At 43.0% G+C, this 8905-nt stretch overlaps 1 pseudogene; it reads right to left on the bottom strand.

The window, feature by feature from the left end:
- Positions 1-4022: 4022 nt before the first annotated feature.
- LOC145352836 (U2 spliceosomal RNA) lies at positions 4023-4164 on the bottom strand (annotated as a pseudogene).
- Positions 4165-8905: the final 4741 nt, after the last annotated feature.

Here is an 8905-nt window from a genome sequence, read left to right as displayed (position 1 = left end):
TTTAGCATGGCCAATCCATCTGAACTGCACAGCTTTGGCGTGTGGGAGGAAACCAGAGCACCCAGAAGAAACCAACACCAACAAGGGGAGAACGTGCAAACTCCACACAAATAGTGACCCAAACCGGGAATCGAACCCGGGTCCCTGGCGCTGTGAGGCAGCAGCTCTAACCACTGTGCCACCGTGCCGCCCAACATTAACCGTCAGGCTTCTCATTGCCAACTTTGCATTTTAGTTTTTAAAACAGCCTCCATAAATGTTAATTACCCCTTCTCTAGCACTACCCCAGTGCACTCAGCTGAAGAAATGGGCATAGTTTGCGTACTGTCTATAACATGCACTGCAGGAACTCACCAAGGCTCCTGAGTCATTACCTTCCAAACACACAACTGCTGTGACCGAGAAAGGCAAGGGCAGCAGATCTATGGGGACACCAGGGATTTATTTCTCTGCAGGAGATCCACAAGGACATGTGGAAAGGCAAATCTCGTATCATCCAAATCAATGTGCGCGAGACACCTCCTTTACTGAGCAGGTCATAGCACAATAGGAATGATGACTGCAGCTATATCAGTGACCAAAACCACCTTTTCCCTCCTTGCCCTGAGGATGGACTGCACTGGCAAGTGTGAACTGGGGACCAGAATCAAAATGATGAGTGATTTATCCATAACCTGCCTTTGAACATTTTCCAGGTATTAGGGATTAGTTTTTTGGTTGAAGTAATAAACCCTGCAGATGGCAGCAGTACTTAATAATTCTGAAAACAGCACTCCGCTAGGAAGTGTGCAGAGAAAATAGCAGTTCCTTAAGTTGATGGACGAATGGGTATAACATTTCAGGAAGGCTGAAATGTAATAAATGAGATTTTCTTCGAGAGCTGGATGGACAGGTTTAGGGAAAGTGGCTTAATTGGCCGGAATTTTACCAGCGCAAGAATTGGGACGGGCAAAAGCATTTTCTGTTGGCCATGAGTGGGATCGTACAAGCTGAAGTGAGGCGGTAAGATTCCGGCAATTTTTGTTTTTTTGCACCATTAGTTGGCAACATCATTTACTTTTTGTATTTTTGGATGCTGTTCCTTTGGAGCACCAGTTTTGGATGAGATTGATCAAATTATTTTTTTTGTTACCAATAAACAGGCAGGCTATTGATCCAAATTGGGAGAACTCTTCAGCCTCAATGTGAACTAGAAACCTATCATTTTGTTCCGCTGGGAGGCAATTCCAAAATGTAGTTTGAAATTGTACCGGGTAAAACTTAACCATTGAAAAAGGAAAGACTTAAGTTAAGACTTGAAATTCTGAAGTGGGCAGGATTTTCCACACCCCTGGTGCAGGAGGTGCCCCACTAATGGCTGTGCTGACAATGGGTTTTCCCATTAACTGCACTCTATCCTGCTGCGGGACTCGGGGTTCCGGAATCGCTAGTGGCGGGATCGGAAGATCCCACGACAGGAAGAGCTGAAAAATTTTGGAAAGTATCTTTCATGACATTGTAAAGTCCTTTGAGGCCCCCATCGAATAAAATATTGCTGAAGCTTTTCACCTTGCACTGATCAGGAAAACCCAAGAATACCAAATTTTAGATGATCACAACAATTCTTATACAAAATTGGTGCCAATTGGAGGGCATTTGGTTGTATAGAACTTGAATATTCTTGAAAAGGGTGCTGATTGGTTGGCATGATGACACTGATTGGCTGAGGTGCTGCCATTGAGACAGCGACAGGGAATTTCGGCTTCCCAATTTCTGGGCATTTTGAAAATGGTGCCAGGCTTGAACTTATTCCTTTAGTTTGCAGAGTACGGATCCCTGCATCTGAATGTATACTGCTTCGAGTAAGCATAAATGAGCCATGGCGACACCTCAGCCAATCAGAGTCATTATGCCAACCAATCAGCACCCCTTTTCAGGAACATTCAAGTTCTATACGACCAAATGACTGTTTGCGATGAAGCACTTCAACGGATTCTTGGTGCAATGCAGGAAATGTGGAAACCAATTTGTTCGCAGCAAGCTCCCACAAACAGCAGTGAGATAAACCATAGTATCTCTACAATGCAGAACGAGGCAATTTGGCCCATTGAGTCTGTGCTGACTTTCTGAAAGAGCGTTCTACACAGGCCTGCCCATGATAAAGATCATAATAACCTGTGATGGAGCTCAATGCCATGAAACATTAACTCTGTTTCTCCCTCCACAGATGCTGACAGACCTTGTTGAGTGACCCAATCTTTCTGTTAATGTTTCAGCATCCATGGTTCTTTGTCTTTGTGTTTGTGATGTTGGCTACAGGGTAGATAATAACAACAATACAGGGAGAACTTTCTCACCTCTTATTGAAATAGTGTCATCACATCAACTGCATGGGGCGAATGGAGCCTGGGTTTTAACATCTCATTCGAATGGTTGCTGGATGCTGGCCTCACTGGGACAGATGTTGCTTTGTCTTTGCAGTCAGTTCAAGCTTAATCCAAATTTGATCCAATTTATAGTTTACCTTGTGTCAGATGTTGTGTTCTAATCCTTCACTTCAGACTGTAGTGGGGGTTTTCTTTTAAAAAGTTGGCCAAAGTCTAAAAACTTAGTTCCTATTTAAAAACTTCGCAAAAGGCAAAGTCTTCGTTCAAAAGATGCAACCAAAATTTGTTTTAAACACAAAAATCATACAAGACAAACAAGGCATTAATGTATGACTGTTCGGAGGCCTCCAGAGGGTCAGAGAGCTCAGGTTCCGGGCTGTGAAAGCCCTCCAAAGATCTGAGGCACTCAGCCAAAATACAGAACAATTATAACCATTTTTTACCTAAGATACACCTCCTTATTGGCTTAGGATCAATTTCATTTAGTGTTAACCCGTCAGCCCAGTTTTTTAACAAAGTATCTCCGTCAATTGCAAAACGCTACTCGGTACAATGACATCTCATTCATCCATTTAATTCCAGACATCTTCCCATTTGGGCTAAACCCACTCTCTGGTTGCCATGTGGCTATGGACGTTTTTCATAGCTGAACCTTTCCCATGGGGACATCGACAAGACAGAGAGATACAGGGCCCAGGAAAGACACTATTTTGTGTCTGGACAATGTGTGCCACTATAATGTTACACCTTTTGTCCTGGAAACTTGAAACCTCTAATGCTTATATTTGCTGACTAATGGATTTCCGGGTTTAAACTCCTGACCTTACCATCACACTTTTGCAGCATCAGCACTTTTTGCCTGTGACGAACAATACATTTTATATCTTAAAATTTGATTTGATTTATTATTGTCACATGTATTTACAGTGAAAAGTATTACTTCTTGCATGCAAAACATGCTGTTCAGAGAAGGAAATGAGAGAGTGCAGAATGTAGTGTTACAGTCATAGCTAGAGTGTAGAGAAAGATCAACTTAATGCGAGGTAGGTCCATTCAAAAGTCTGATGGCAGCAGGGAAGAAGCGATTCTTGAGTCGGTTGGTACGTGACCTCAGACTTTTGTATTTTGTTCCCGAAGGAAAAAGGCGGAAGAGAGAATATCCGGGGTGCTTGCGGCCCTTAATTACGCTGGCTGCTTTGCTGAGGCAGTGGGAAGTGTAGACAGAGTCAATGGATGGGAGGCTGGTTTGTGTGACGGATTGGGCTACACTCATGATCTTTTGTAGTTCCTTGCAGCCTTGGGCAGAGCAGGAGCCCATACCAAGCTGTGATACAACCAGAAAGAATGCTTTCTATGGTGCATCTGGTGAGAATCATAGCTGACATGATAAATAACATTTTAGGAAAATACATTCAATACTTTGATATAGATACTTCAAAATCATATTCATTTGTTTTAATATTGTTATTACTTTCATTTTTTTTTGTTTACTTTATTCCAATCCAATCAAGTCAAATTAAAGCCAATTCAGAGTCCCAATGAGTTGAGACATTCCCAATCCAAGCGGACAAGACAGGGCTCTCACCTCCTGTCTTGGGCTTGATCTACATGATCCAAGTGGATTGGAGTAGGTGTAGCTCCTCCTCCAAGGCTTGATCTCATTTGCATCTTAGCCAGAAGGCTGAGATGCGGCTTGAAAAAATTGCTTCAAATGAAGCTGAAATGTAACCCAATGACTCCAACCAAATGCAGCATGTTGATACTACACTTGATCTTAGCCAAAAGGCCAAGAGGCAAAACTGTCAACATTACCTTGTTGTGAAAAGAATCACTTCACCCCTTCTTTCTAGCCTGTTTCTGAAAAGACTATATCTGTCTGTGAATCTAACTAGCTGATTTAAAATTCCCTTCTGTGCAGAAGAAACATCCAAATAATTGTGTCAGGTAAATCTAACAAGGCTACCATTCCCAAGGCTGGAATTGAACCTGGGTCCCTGGTTCTGTGAGGCAGCAGTGCCAACCACTGTGCTGCATATAATTGGCATTTTTTAGTCAATTTGCATATGTGGTAGCTTTGAAAAAGTCATCACTAATAAAGAAATGCAGTGAAAAGTGTAATGGCCTCTGTGTCATCATCTGTGGAATCTTACTGTACAACAATATGTGGCACTCCTTCAGCATGCCCATACCCCTGCCATTGATTGTGTCCAAGCAGGAAGGCAGATGCTTCAAGGCCGACCAGACAAAACCTGTAAAATAGAACCACATGGATCTAATGAAAGCAGGATATTGATTTGGCTGTAGTGGCAATTTTAGGAAATGTTATTTGAACCTTTGGCTTTCCCTTCCTCACTAGTAAGCGGGGAGAAGCGTCTCACCTTATAGCTCGGAATTTCACAGCTTTCCTCAACACATCTTGGCCAATTGTCTACTTTCCACCACTAACAGAAATATTGAAATAAAGGACTGGCATAGCGTTCCACCATCGCCACATCAGAACTCTCCATATTCCATTTTGAAATATATTTGGGCAGGCCCATGTAACAAAACGATCCCTTCTATTATTAAAAGTTCATAGAATTGAATAGAATCCCAATAGAAGGAATACATTCATCCCATTGAGCCTGCACCAAGCACAATCCCACCCAGGCCCTATTCCCGTAACCCCACATAATCCCCTAACACTCGGGTCAATTTACCATGGCCAATCCACCTAACCCACACATCTTTAGACTGTGGGAGACAACTGTGGGAGAAAGCAGGAAAGTGGAACTGATCCACTTCAGATCAGCCATGATCTGATTGAATGGCGGAGCAGGCTCGAAGGGTTAGATGGCCTACTCCTGCTCCTATTTCTTTTGTTCTTACCTGGAGGAAACCCATGCAGACATGGGGAGAACATACAAACTCCACACAGACAGTGACCTGAGGCCGGAATTGAACCCGGGTCCCTGGTGTGGTGAGGCAGCAGTGCTAACCACTGTGCCACCGTGCCGCCCCAAACTAATGACTAATGAAAGTAACAGTTATTATAGAATCTTATACAATAATAGAACCCTACAGTGCAGAAGGAGGCCATTCAGCCCATCAAGTCTGCACTGACCACAATCCCACCCAGGCCTTACTGCATAACCCCATGCATTTACCCTAGCTAGTCCCACAGACACTAAGGGGAAAATTAGCACGGCCAATCCACCTAATCCGCACACCTTTGGACTCTGGGAGGAAATTGAAACACCTGGAGAAAACCCACGCAGTCATGGGGAGAACGTGCAAACTCCACACAAACAGTGACCCAAAGTGAGAATCAAACCTGGATCCCTGGTGCTGTGAGGCAGCGGTGCTAACCATTGTGTCATCGTGCCTCCCTTATCTGTGGATAGTTGTCATGTCAGTGGTTTAATTATGACAAGATAACTGGTATGCAAGATTTTCAGACTTAAAATGAGAGCAAGAGCAGAAAATGGCACCTGTACAGTCATGAATGTATTAGAAAGAGAAATGGGGGAAGTGCGAGGGACCTGAGTAGGTTTGGAACAAAGACAAGTGAGTGTCAGAGGTGAGATCAGGAAGCTTGAGTTATATTTTATCTTATACTTTATTCTTTGTTGTTGGCATAGATGTTACGGCTATTTATACATTACGAGTCACTTTATTTTTAACACTAGCTATTCTAATTTTGTTGTTAGCGAGTGCCACAAGGCAATGTAGACATTTGGCAATCAGGCTGAGCCTTACTCTGCCACAAGGGTCAGCTTTCAAAGAAACCCTCTTAGCAAAGTAAGAAAGAAGACAAATAGCATTAGATCAACACAACAATGCATTGATAGCGGTAAGAATATTCCATTCCAGCAAGAGAAAACTAATGGAATAGATTGTTCCAAAGGTTATTTTTAGAGACAGTGAATTTAAAGCCAAAAGGATAGTCCATATGCAGACTTGCTGGGGCAGTGAGTCTCTTCCTATCCGTCTTTTCTACACTTTCATTTAACCGTGTCCACTTTGAAATAAAACCCCAGTGGCTCATGTCCTTTCAACAAATTCCCTTTATTTATAAACTCTATTCCACTCTGTGAGGGCTTCAGGTCTGCAGTCAGAGTGCCAGAAGACCCGACACCCCCATTTTTATACACAGGTAAGACACACTGATTGGGCAGGCAAACATTACTTCAATCAGGGAGCTCATACTCCAAGCTGCCAACTTCATGGGCCTTGTTGAAGTCATTACATGCTTGCCTTAAAGTATTATGCGTTGTAGTTTGAGGAACATGCCTAATTTTAAGCGGAATGTTGTCCTCGGCAAGGTAGAGTGAGAATTGTGTCACAGGACGTCAATGTGACACTCACAGGAAGTGCACGTAAAACGCAGACATTTTAAGGTAGAAGTGACCATTTTCTTGTTGCCCGCTGAGGCATATGTGTGCTGAGGTTCATATTTTTCCATCTCAGTGCTGCCAAGCTTGTTGCATTTCACTTAAAGGCTGTGGATGTTTATTTTTGAAAAGAAATTTAAACAAAGCATTTGAGGCATTTAAATTTTGACTGAAAGGGCATAGCTTCAAACTGACGCGTTATTCTTTTGCTTGCCCCTTGCAGACATTTTTAAAATTAAATTATTGGCATGAGGGTTATGTTACAAAGATAACGATTTAAGAAATTAGGATCCAAAGGAGAGAGGAACACCACATGTACTGGAAATTGAAAGAGCTGGGCAACAGTGGCAGAGGGAGGGGGGGAACCGGTATCAGTCAGAGAAAACCCTTAAATAAAAATGTCAAAGAAAATTGGACTTGCATCGCCACATCACTTTCAGATCTACTCACGATATTGCGTCAGATTCATCTGGTTCCGTAATATTGATTTGAATTCATTCATTATCGATTCACCCAGATAGGCAACCCTCCTGGTCTGATTGTGGAAGGTTGCTGGATCCCAGTGGTGGACTATTTTTAATCTTGTAAACCTCTTTAGCTATATCACTGTGATAGCCAGTGGAGCGTGGGTGGATACGTGATGTGGTTCAATGAGGGAAGTAATTCAGAATCAATTGTGAAGCCAGAAGTGATTCCGCTTGGGAATACAACTCAAGATAGTGGGAAAGGAAGAAAGATATTTTCTCCTTTCATTGGAAGCTGGTGAATTAGATTTTACATGGGCTTTAAGCCTCCGAATCAAAATGTTATTGATGAATTTTATATTCATGTTGGACATATATATATTTAGGTTTTCCTCTGCACATCTGCTTCATCTGATAGTTAGAACCATAGAATCCCTACAGCCCATTGCATCCGCACTGACTCTCTGAAAGACCAGGCCCTCTCCTGTTCCCTATCTCTGTAACCCTACTTATTTGCCATGACTAAACCACAAAATCTATCCATCCTTAGACACTTTAGCATGGCCAATCCACCTAACATGTACATCTTTGGACTCTAAGGGGCAATTAAGCATTGCCAATTCACCTAACCTTTGCATCTTTGGACACAAAGGGGCACTTTAGTGTAGCCAATTGATCTGATCTGCAGATCTTTGGAACGTGGGAGCGCCTGGAGGAAACCCACACAGACACCGGAAGAATGTGCAAGCTCTGCAGAGACAGTGACCCAACCTGGAAATCGAACCCGGGTCTTTGGCGCTGTGAGGCAGCAGTGCTAACCTTTGCATTGACTGGTCTAATGCAGTCAATAATTGTTCAATTTCGGACTTGGATCACTATCTGTGTGGAGTTTGTATATTGTCCCAGATTCTGCATGGATTTCCTCCGGGTATTGATGAGCTTAGTAGGATGCTCTGTCAGAGTTTTGGTGCAAACTCAAATGGGCTGAGTGGCCTCCTTCTGCATTGTAGGGATTCTGTGAAAAATCTACCTAAGTGCCGACGGAGGAGAAAGAATGTGTGCGTCGAAGCTTTGGGGCTTTGAAAGAACAGGAAAAGCAGAGGAGTAATGACCATAGCTGTATCTTAAAATAAAACAAATAGGAGCCATTTGACCCCTGTAATCTGCTGCGCCACTCAATAAGATCATGGCCAGTCTATTTGGCTTTTGAGTTCCATATTCCCATCTACTCCCTATAACGTTTGATTCCCTTGCTTATCAAGAATCTATCTATTTCCACTTAAAAATATTCAGTGACCCCACTTGACCCGCCTCCTGAGGCAGAGGAGTCCAAAGTTGCACAACACTCTGAGCAAAACAAATTTCTTCTCATCTCTGTCCTTCAAGGGTGAGTCCTACATGTTAAAAAGTGTCCCCTAGTTCACAAAGAGGAACCATCCTTTCCATGTCCACTTAGAGCTTTCAGGAAATTATGGCTGGAATTTTATCGACCTATCCCCCACGGGAATCAGAGCGGGCGAAGGGCTGGCTCTGGGAAGGTTTGTTACCTTTGGACGGAATTTTATGGCTTCAGGACTAGCAAGGCTGTAAAATCCCATCCTACTTATTTCAATCAAATCATCCCTCATTCTTCTAAACTCCAGTGGAAACAGGCCCACCCTGCCTAACCTTTCCTCATAAGACAACCCACTCATTCCAGATA

This window comes from Carcharhinus amblyrhynchos, chromosome 14 (genome assembly GCF_965287045.1).
Source record: "Carcharhinus amblyrhynchos chromosome 14, sCarAmb.v2.hapA, whole genome shotgun sequence".
In the NCBI taxonomy this organism is placed as follows: domain Eukaryota; kingdom Metazoa; phylum Chordata; class Chondrichthyes; order Carcharhiniformes; family Carcharhinidae; genus Carcharhinus; species Carcharhinus amblyrhynchos.
The sequence above is the reverse complement of the archived record's forward strand: the minus strand, read 5'-3'. Positions and strand labels throughout refer to the sequence as shown.